Source organism: Oncorhynchus masou, chromosome 17 (assembly GCF_036934945.1).
Source record: "Oncorhynchus masou masou isolate Uvic2021 chromosome 17, UVic_Omas_1.1, whole genome shotgun sequence".
Taxonomy (NCBI): domain Eukaryota; kingdom Metazoa; phylum Chordata; class Actinopteri; order Salmoniformes; family Salmonidae; genus Oncorhynchus; species Oncorhynchus masou.
The window spans coordinates 3,701,809-3,713,257 of NC_088228.1; positions in this window are offsets into that span (position 1 = coordinate 3,701,809).

An 11,449-nucleotide genomic window follows, 5' to 3' on the forward strand; every position below is an offset into this window, starting at 1 on the left:
TAATGTCCCATTGATGTAGATAGGGGGCTGCTCTCTCTGCTGTTTCCTGAACTCCACGATCATCTCCTTAGTTTTGTTGACGTTGAGTGTGAGGTTATTTTCCTGACACCACACTCCGAGGGCCCTCATCTCCTCCCTGTAGGCTGTCTCGCCATTGTTGGTAATCAAGCTTATCACTGTAGTATCGTCTGCAAACTTGATGATTGAATTGGAGGTGTGCATGGCCACGCAGTCGTGGGTGAACAGGGAGTACAGGAGAGGGCTCAGAACGCACCCGTGTGGGGCCCCAGTGTTGAGGATCAGCGGGGTGGAGGTATTGTTACCTATCCTCACCACCTGGGGGGCGTCCCGTCAGAAAGTCCGGGACGAAATTGCACAGGTCGGGGTTGAGACCCAGGCTCTCGAACCCAATAATTTATTCGGTCTATTGCCTTCAACATAAAATACAGTTGATGGAAAATAAATACATTTTCCCCTAACGAAAAACACATCTACAAATGTGTCCATTTATTACAATCCACGTCAGAATTCCCGGGAGATGTGCTGTAGCCTGCACCTAGTCTACAAACACCGCTTCCAGCTGCCCCCAGGCGGCCATTCTAAATATGCCTTCAGATACTCAAAGGGGAGGCGTGTCTGTATGGTTAAGGGGAGGCGTGTCTGTATGGTTAAGGGGAGGCGTGTCTGTATGGTTAAGGGGAGGCGTGTCTGTATGGTTAAGGGGAGGCGTGTCTGTATGGTTAAAGGGAGGCGTGTCTGTATGGTTAAAGGGAGGCGTGTCTGTATGGTTAAGGGGATGGTTAAGGGGAGGCGTGTCTGGATGGTTAAGGGGAGGCGTGTCTGTATGGTTAAGGGGAGGCGTGTCTGTATGGTTAAGGGGAGGCGTGTCTGTATGGTTAAGGGGAGGCGTGTCTGTATGGTTAAGGGGAGGCGTGTCTGTATGGTTAAGGGTATGGTTAAGGGGAGGCGTGTCTGTATGGTTAAGGGGAGGCGTGTCTGTATGGTTAAGGGGAGGCGTGTCTGTATGGTTAAGGGGAGGCGTGTCTGTATGGTCAAGGGGAGGCGTGTCTGTATGGTTAAGGGGAGGCGTGTCTGGATGGTTAAGGGGAGGCGTGTCTGTATGGTTAAGGGGAGGCGTGTCTGTATGGTTAAGGGGAGGCGTGTCTGTATGGTTAAGGGGAGGCGTGTCTGGATGGTTAAAGGGAGGCGTGTCTGTATGGTTAAGGGGAGCGTGTCTGTATGGTTAAGGGGAGCGTGTCTGGATGGTTAAGGGGAGGCGTGTCTGGATGGTTAAGGGGAGGCGTGTCTGTATGGTTAAGGGGAGGCGTGTCTGTATGGTTAAGGGGAGGCGTGTCTGTATGGTTAAGGGGAGCGTGTCTGTATGGTTAAGGGGAGGCGTGTCTGTATGGTTAAGGGGAGCGTGTCTGTATGGTTAAGGGAGGCGTGTCTGGATGGTTAAGGGAGGCGTGTCTGTATGGTTAAGGGGAGGCGTGTCTGGATGGTTAAGGGGAGGCGTGTCTGTATGGTTCAGGGGATGGTTAAGGGGAGGCATGTCTGTATGGTTCAGGGGAGGCGTGTCTGGATGGTTAAGGGGAGGCGTGTCTGTATGGTTCAGGGGATGGTTAAGGGGAGGCGTGTCTGGATGGTTAAGGGGAGGCGTGTCTGTATGGTTAAGGGGAGGCGTGTCTGTATGTTTAAGGGGAGGCGTGCCTGTATGTTTAAGGGGATGGTTAAGGGGAGGCGTGTCTGTATGGGTCAACCCAACCGAGTCCTATCATGGTACTGGACAGATACGGCTAATGTTGCTACAGGATGTTGTTGACTTGGCGCCCCGGGGGGGTAATAGAAGAGTTGCTTCCTGAAAACACTTTGAGATTAAGTAAACAAAACAAACCAACGCATATCCTGGGTGGCAGAGTAACAGTGTTCAACGGGAACATTGACTGGACGTTTATTTATAGGTAGTTTAATGCTATGATACTGAAGTACATCTACTAAACAGCAAGAAACTGTGCATCCTCAGTCAGTCCATTCTTATTTTCTTCGATTTCCAGGTTAAGAACAGCTGTAATATGTCTCCAATGTGTGTCTTCAGTCAAACAAAATGCGTCGTGTTGTGTGATAATGACGAGTCTCAAAATCAGATTTAGTTTTTTATTACAGTATATTGATCCTATAGGACTTTTTCAGTGTTTAACAAACATTTACATGATGGTTGACGTTTCAGTTGAGATCTTTTTTTTTTTCCACCTCCGAACACAGAGGAGGACCACCCAAGAACCCACTTAAACAGGCAGTAGTAGACTACACACACACACACACACACACACACACACCAACAGGAGTAGGCTCCAGAACCACTTTAATAGACAAAGTGCATCCTCGTGGATATTGAACAACGAATGGTGTGGATTTCACACTGAATCACTGTCTACAGGAATGTGATGGGGTAATTGCAATCCCTTTGGAAATTACTCTCATGTTGTTGACATTATGTTGTTTACCTTATGTTGTTTATATTATGTTGTTTACATTATGTTGTTTATATTATGTTGTTGATATTATGTTTACATTATGTTGTTTATATTATGTTGTTGATATTATGTTTACATTATGTTGTTTGCCTTATGTTTCTTGAAACATACAGGAACTCAAATCCTTCTGTTCACCTGATTTAGAATTCCTCACAATCAAATGTAGATCGCATTATCTACCAAGAGAATTCTCTTCGATTATAATCACAGCCGTATATATTCCCCCCCCAAGCAGACACATCGATGGCTCTGAACGAACTTTATTTAACTCTTTGCAAACTGGAAACCATTTATCCGGAGGCTGCATTCATTGTTGCTGGGGATTTTCACAAGGCTAATCTGAAAACAAGACTCCCTAAATTTTATCAGCATATCGATTGCGCAATCAGGGGCGGAAAAACCTTGGATCACTGTTACTCTAACTTCCGCGACGCATATAAGGCCCTGCCCCGCCCCCCTTTCGGAAAAGCTGACCACGACTCCATTTTGCTGATACCTGCCTACAGACAAAAGCTAAAAAAAGAAGCTCCCACGCTGAGGTCTGTCCAACGCTGGTCTGACCAAGCTGACTCCACACTCCAAGACTGCTTCCATCACGTGGACTGGGACATGTTTCGTATTGCGTCAGATATCAGCGTATTCGTCAATGTTGTTTCGGTGTGCGAGTTCATTAGAACGTGCGTTGAAGATGTCGTTCCCATAGCAACAATTAAAACATTCCCTAACCAGAAACCGTGGATTGATGGCAGCATTCGCGTGAAACTGAAAGCGCGAACCACTGCTTTCAATCAGGGCAAGGTGTCTGGTAACATGACTGAAAACAAACAGTGCAGCTATTCCCTCCGTAAGGCTATCAAACAAGCTAAGCGTCAGTACAGAGACAAAGTAGAATCTCAATTCAACGGCTCATACACAAGAGGCATGTGGCAGGGTCTACAGTCAATCACGGACTACAGGAAGAAATCCAGCCCAGTCACGGACCAGGATGTCTTGCTCCCAGGCAGACTAAATAACTTTTTTGCCCGCTTTGAGGACAATACAGTGCCACTGACACAGCCTGCAACGGAAACATGCGGTCTCTCCTTCACTGCAGCCGAGGTGAGTAAAACATTTAAACGTGTTAACCCTCGCAAGGCTGCAGGCCCAGACAGCATCCCCAGCCGCGCCCTCAGAGCATGCGCAGACCAGCTGGCTGGTGTGTTTACGGACATATTCAATCAATCCCTATACCAGTCCACTGTTCCCACATGCTTCAAGAGGGCCACCATTGTTCCTGTTCCCAAGAAAGCTAAGGTAACTGAGCTAAACGACTACCGCCCCGTAGCACTCACTTCCGTCATCATGAAGTGCTTTGAGAGACTTGTCAAGGACCATATCACCTCCACCCTACCTGACACCCTAGACCCACTCCAATTTGCTTACCGCTCAAATAGGTCCACAGACGATGCAATCTCAACCACACTGCACACTGCCCTAACCCATCTGGACAAGAGGAATACCTATGTGAGAATGCTATTCATCGACTACAGCTCGGCATTCAACACCATAGTACCCTCCAAGCTCGTCATCAAGCTCGAGACCCTGGGTCTCGACCCCGCCCTGTGCAACTGGGTACTGGACTTCCTGACGGGCCGCCCCCAGGTGGTGAGGGTAGGTAACAACATCTCCTCCCCACTGATCCTCAACACTGGGGCCCCACAAGGGTGCGTTCTGAGCCCTCTCCTGTACTCCCTGTTCACCCACGACTGCGTGGCCACGCACGCCTCCAACTCAATCATCAAGTTTGCGGACGACACAACAGTGGTAGGCTTGATTACCAACAACGACGAGACGGCCTACAGGGAGGAGGTGAGGGCCCTCGGAGTGTGGTGTCAGGAAAATAACCTCACACTCAACGTCAACAAAACTAAGGAGATGATTGTGGACTTCAGGAAACAGCAGAGGGAACACCCCCCTATCCACATCGATGGAACAGTAGTGGAGAGGGTAGCAAGTTTTAAGTTCCTCGGCATACACATCACAAACAAACTGAATTGGTCCACTCACACAGACAGCATCGTGAAGAAGGCGCAGCAGCGCCTCTTCAACCTCAGGAGGCTGAAGAAATTCGGCTTGTCACCAAAAGCACTCACAAACTTCTACAGATGCACATTCGAGAGCATCCTGGCGGGCTGTATCACCACCTGGTACGGCAACTGCTCCGCCCTCAACCGTAAGGCTCTCCAGAGGGTAGTGAGGTCTGCACAACGCATCACCGGGGGCAAACTACCTGCCCTCCAGGACACCTACACCACCCAATGTTACAGGAAGGCCATAAAGATCATCAAGGATATCAACCACCCGAGCCACTGCCTGTTCACCCCTCTATCATGCAGAAGGCGAGGTCAGTACAGGTGCATCAAAGCTGGGACCGAGAGACTGAAAAACAGCTTCTATCTCAAGGCCATCAGACTGTTAAACAGCCACCACTAACATTGAGTGGCTGCTGCCAACACACTGACACTGACTCAACTCCAGCCACTTTAATAATGGGAATTGATGGGAAATGATGTAAATATATCACTAGCCACTTTAAACCTTATATAATGTTACTTACCCTACATTATTCATCTCATATGCATACGTATATACTGTACTCTATATCATCGACTGCATCCTTATGTAATACATGTATCACTAGCCACTTTAACTATGACACTTTGTTTACATACTCATCTCATATGTATATACTGTACTCGATACCATCTACTGTATCTTGCCTATGCTGCTCTGTACCATCACTCATTCATATATCCTTATGTACATATTCTTTATCCCCTTACACTGTGTATAAGACAGTAGTTTAGGAATTGTTAGTTAGATTACTTGTTGGTTATTACTGCATTGTCGGAACTAGAAGCACAAGCATTTCGCTACACTCGCATTAACATCTGCTAACCATGTGTATATGACAAATAAAATTTGATTTGATTTGATTTATGTTGTTTACATTATGTTGTTGATATTATGTTGTTGATATTATGTTGTTTACCATACGTTGTTTATATTATGTTGTTTATATATTGTTGTTTACATTATGTTGTTTATATTATGGTGTTTACATTATGTTGTTGATATGTTGTTTATATTATGTTGTTGATATTATGTTGTTTCTGTGTATTATGTTGTTTAAATTATGTTGTTTCTGTACATTATGCTGTGTGGCAAACCTCTTCAAGGTTAGGAGCGTTTGTCACAAACTAAGTGGTAAACTGTCACCAAATCACCCAAGAATGAGAGTTCTTTCGAACAGAACAGTACCTGTGTGTTTGTTTCTCCGTCCTGGTCCACCCAGGCCGTAGGCGAGGTCAAGGATAGCAGGGTTCGGTACACAAATTGGGTTCTCGGTAGGTCCAGGTCCAAACGCCAACAGGTAAGTCCAAAACAGTCCAACTCATACACGGTAAATCCAGCCAATCTCTATTGTCTCTTTCTCTATTGTTCATAGATCCTTCCAGCACTCTCTTCTCCTCTTCCTGGTTTTTCTTGACCCTTTATCTGTGGGTTGGCTCCACCTTCTGAGGGTTCCCCTTGCTTCTGGGACTTGTAGTTTTGGTGGTCGGCCATTTTGTGATCTGTAGTTCTGAATCATTGTTACTCTAACTTCCTCAATGCATACAAAGCCCTCCCTCGCCCTCCTTTTGGCAAATCTGACCATGGCTCCATTTTGTTGCTCCCGGCCTATAGACAGAAACTAAAACAGGAAACGCCCGTGCTCAGGTCTGTTCAACGCTGGTCCGACCAATCGGATTCCACGCTTCAAGATTGCTTCGATCACGTGGACTGGGATATGTTCTGGGTAGCGTCGAACAACAAAATTGATGTATACGCTGATTCGGTGAGTCAGTTTATTAGCAAGTGCATCGGTGATGTTGTACCTACGGCGATTATTAAAACCTTCCGCAACCAGGAACCGTGGATTGATCGCAGCATTGATCTGCAAGGTAATCAAACAAGCTAAGCGTCAGTATAGAGAAAAAGTAGAGTCGCAATTCAACGTCTCAGACAAGAGAGGTATGTGGCAGGGTCTACAGGCAGGGTAGCCTAGTGGTTAGAGCGTTGGACTAGTAACCGAAAGGTTGCAAGTTCGAATCCCTGAGCTGACAAGGTACATATCTGTCGTTCTGCCACTGAACAGGCAGTTAACCCACTGTTCCTAGGCCATAATTGAAAATAAGAATTTGTTCTTAACTGACTTGCCTAGTAAAATAAAATAAAAAAATAAAAAAATCACGGATTACAAAAAGAAAACCAGCCCCGTCGCGGACCCCGATGTCTTGCTCCCAGACAAACTAAACAACTTCTTTGCTTTGAGGACAATATAGTGCCACGGCCTGCTACATTTCAACGTGTTAACCCTCGCAAGGCTGCTAGCCCAGACGGGCTGTTTACGCACATATTCAATCAATCCCTATCCCAGTGCTTCAAGAGGGCCACCATTGTTCCTGTTCCCAAGAAAGCTAAGGTAACTGAGCTAAATGACTACCGCCCCGTAGCACTCATTTCTGTCATCATGAAGTGCTTTGAGAGACTAGTCAAGGACCATATCACCTCCACCCTACCTGACACACTGAAACAAAAATATGAACGCAACATGTAAAGTGTTGGTCCCATGTTTCAGGAGCTGAAATAAAACATCCCAGAAATGTTCAATACGCCCAAAAAAGCTTATTTATCTCAAATGTTGTGCGCAAATGTTGTGCGCAAATTTGTTTCCATCCCTGTTAGTGAGCATCTCTCTTTGGTCAAGATAATCCATCCACCTGACATGTGTGGCATATCAAGAAGCTGATTAAACGGCATGATCATTACACAGGTGCACTTTGTGCTGGGGACAATAAAAGGCCACTCTAAAATGTGCAGTTTTGTCAGACAACACAATGCCACAGATGTGTCAAGTTTTGAGGGAGAGTGCAATTGGCATGTTGACTGCAGTAATGTCCACTAGTGTTGTTGAAAGACAATTTAATGTACATTTTAATGTACATTTTTCTACCGTAAGCTGCCTCCAACTTTGTTTTAGAGAATTTAGAGGTATGCCCAACCTCTAGGTATGCCCAACCAGCCTCACAACTGCAGACCACGTGTAACCACGCCAACCCAGTACAACAGCATGTTCCAATTCCCGCCAATATCCAGCTACTTCACACAGCCATTGAAGAGGAGTTGGACAACATTCCAGGCCACAATCAACAGCCTGATCAACTCTAAGTGAAGGAGATGTGTGGCGCTGCATGAGGCAAATGGTCACACCAGATACTGACTGGGTTTCTGATCCACACCCCTACTTTCTTTTTTAAGGGATCTGACCAACAGATGCAGATCTGCATTCCCAGTCATGTGAAATCCATTATTTATTTCAATTGACTGATTTCCTCATATGAACTGTAACTCAGTAAAATATTTGAAATTGTTGCATGTTGCGTTTATATTTTTGTTCAGTATAGTTTTATTTGAGATGTATTCAAATCTGTTTCCTCCTGTGCTGAAAAGCTTTTCTAAAAGACCATTACATTTGTTCATAAAGCTCATCTTCTTTCAAACGTTTTTGTTTCTTTATTTCCCTACTGCCTACCTACCCTAACCTAACCTACTGTAATGGCGGTAAATCTTTCTTTTAAAAATGGAAATATTTCCAAGTTACTTCCATCTTTCGATTCTAAATCGTTTGAATTAAACAAGTCCCTGATTAAGTTATTTACGCTCTTGTTTAAAAACTATAATTTAGGAGCTAATTATTACGTTACCAGTCTCTTGTTTAAAAACTTTATAATTTAGGAGCTAATTATTACATTTCCAGTCAATTGTTTAAAAACTTTATAATTTAGGAGCGAATTATTACATTTCCAGTCAATTGTTTAATAAAAACTTTATAATTTAGGAGCTGATTATTACGTTTCCAGTCAATTGTTTAAAAATGTTATAATTTAGGAGCGAATTATTACATTTCCAGTCAATTGTTTAAAAACTTTATAATTTAGGAGCTAATTATTACGTTTCCAGTCTCTTGTTTAAAAACTTTATAATTTAGGAGCTAATTATTACGTTACCAGTCAATTGTTTAATAAAAACTTTATAATTTAGGAGCTGATTATTACGTTTCCAGTCAATTGTTTAAAAACTTTATAATTTAGGAGCTAATTATTACGTTTCCAGTCAATTGTTTAAAAACTTTATAATTTAGGAGCTAATTATTACGTTTCCAGTCCATTGTTTAAAAACTTTATAATTTAGGAGCTAATTATTACGTTACCAGTCTCTTGTTTAAAAATTTTATAATTTAGGAGCTAATTATTACGTTTCCAGTCAATTGTTTAAAAACTTTATAATTTAGGAGCTAATTATTACGTTTCCAGTCAATTGTTTAAAAACTTTATAATTTAGGAGCTAATTATTACGTTTCCAGTCAATTGTTTAAAAACGTTATAATTTAGGAGCGAATTATTACGTTTCCAGTCTCTGCGAACGTCACTGGATTTTTCAGAACATTCTGACTTCAGTGAAAGGAGCATCTTTATGATTTACTTCTTGTTCATTCTGTAAAAGTGTGTCACACCCTGACCATAGTAAACTGTTAATTCTCTGTGTCGGTTGGGGCATGATGGTGACTTGGATGGGTCATCTAGGTGAAATGTACTTCTATGGTGGCCTGATTTGGTTCCCAATCAGAGGCAGCTGTTTATCATTGTCTCTGATTGGGGATCATATTTAGGTAGCCATTTTCCCCATTGTTATTTGTGTGATCTTGTCTACATTTAGTTGCCTGAGTGCACAACAGTAGCGGCACGTTTCATTTGTGCTTGTTTGTTTTGTTTTGCTAAGTTTCGATTTATAAAAAATATGTGGAATTCTACTCACAACGCGCCTTGGTCCCGATCCTTACGACGATTCATTCTGGATCTGACCGTCAATCACCTAATAAACCAGATGCATTAAATTCGTATTAAAGAAACATGTATCGACCACAGTCAGTTTATATTAAAGAAAAACATGTATCGACCACCGTAATCAATATGGGACAAGACTAGAGTCTGAACAACTAGTACTGTTGATCTTTATGTAAAAAACACAGAACATATTTTAATAATGGACATACCTCTCCCTCATCTTCATAACAACTTTGTCAATAGGACTTGACCTGGATAACTGACTCTCCAATGTTACTCCTAGGACTTCAGTTTCTTCAATGGTCACACCCATTATGCACCACTTCCATTGAGGTTTAGGTCTAAGAGAATGCTTTAAACCAAATAAAATTATTTTGGTTTTTAGATATATTTAAGACCAGTTTATTGTTAATTCCCCATTCTGACACTGGCTGTAACTCCTTGCTAAGAGTCTCAGTGGGCTCTCCGGCTGTCGGTGCTGATGTGTAGAGTGTTTAATCAGCAGCGTACGTAGTCATGTTAGCTTCTTGTAAAACAAGTGGCAAATCATTTGTAAAAGCAGAGAAGAGCAATGGCCCAACAACAAACTGCCCTGAGTGACACCGTACTGTACATATCTGATGTTAGAGAAGCTTCTACTGAAGAACACTCCCTGGGTTCTATTAGATAAATAACTAACAATGTGTGATCAATAACATCAAAGGCTGCAATTCTATCAATACAGCTCCATCTATCATCTTAGTATCCATTTATTTTAACCAATCGTCTGTCATCTGAGTCACTGCAGTTTAAGCTAACGCAATAGAAGTGATCAGTGCGAGGTTTTCATGGGTAATAAAATATCTAGATAATAATTAAATAAAATAAAATTCAAATCAAATGTATTTATAAAGCCCTTCTAACATCAGCTGATATCTCAAAGTGCTGTACAGAAACCCAGCCTAAAAACCACAAACAGCAAGCAATGCAGGTGTAGAAGCACGGTGGCTAGGAAAAACTCCCTAGAAAGGCCAGAACCTAGGAAGAAACCAAGAGAGGAACCAGGCGATGAGGGGTGGCCAGTCTTCTTCTGGCTGTGCCGGGTGGAGATTATAACAGAACATGGCCAAGATGTTCAAATGTTCATAGATGACCAACAGGAGATTATAACAGAACATGGCCAAGATGTTCAAATGTTCATAGATGACCAACAGGAGATTATAACAGAACATGGCCAAGATGTTCAAATGTTCATAGATGACCAGCAGGGTCAAATAATAATAGTCAGGGTACAACAGGTCAGCACCTCAGGCGTATATGTCAGTTGGCTTTTCATAGCCGATCATTGAGAGTATCTCTACTGATAGAGATACTCTGTATACTAAAAGATGGTATACAGCTGATATTACAACGCTGTTGTCGCCTACAACTCTCATGGCTCTAGAGAAATGGGAGCCTTAACTCATCAACGACTTGGCGTGAGTCCAAAAATAGAACCCTATTCCGTATATAGTACACTAATGCTAGTGTAGTACTAGCGCACTACTGGTCAAAAGTAGTGTACTATATATGGAATATTAGGGTGCCATTTGGGATGCACATTCTTTGTTAATTGCCGAGTCTCGGAAGCACATTGCTGTCACTGTTAATGACATATAAAAACAAACATGCATTGGGTACATTTGCGTCAGGTCGCTAACGAGCACTACAGGAACATTACAGGAATACTACAGGAACATGACGGGAACATGACGGGAACATTACGGGAACATTACAGGAACATTACAGGAACATTACAGGAACATTACAGGAACATTACAGGAACATTACAGGAATATTACAGGAACATTACAGGAACATTACAGGAATATTACAGGAACATTACAGGAATATTACAGGAACATTACAGGAACATTACAGGAACATTACAGGAACACTACAGGAACACTACAGGAACACTACAGGAACACTACAGGAACATTACAGGAACATTACAGGAACATTACAGGA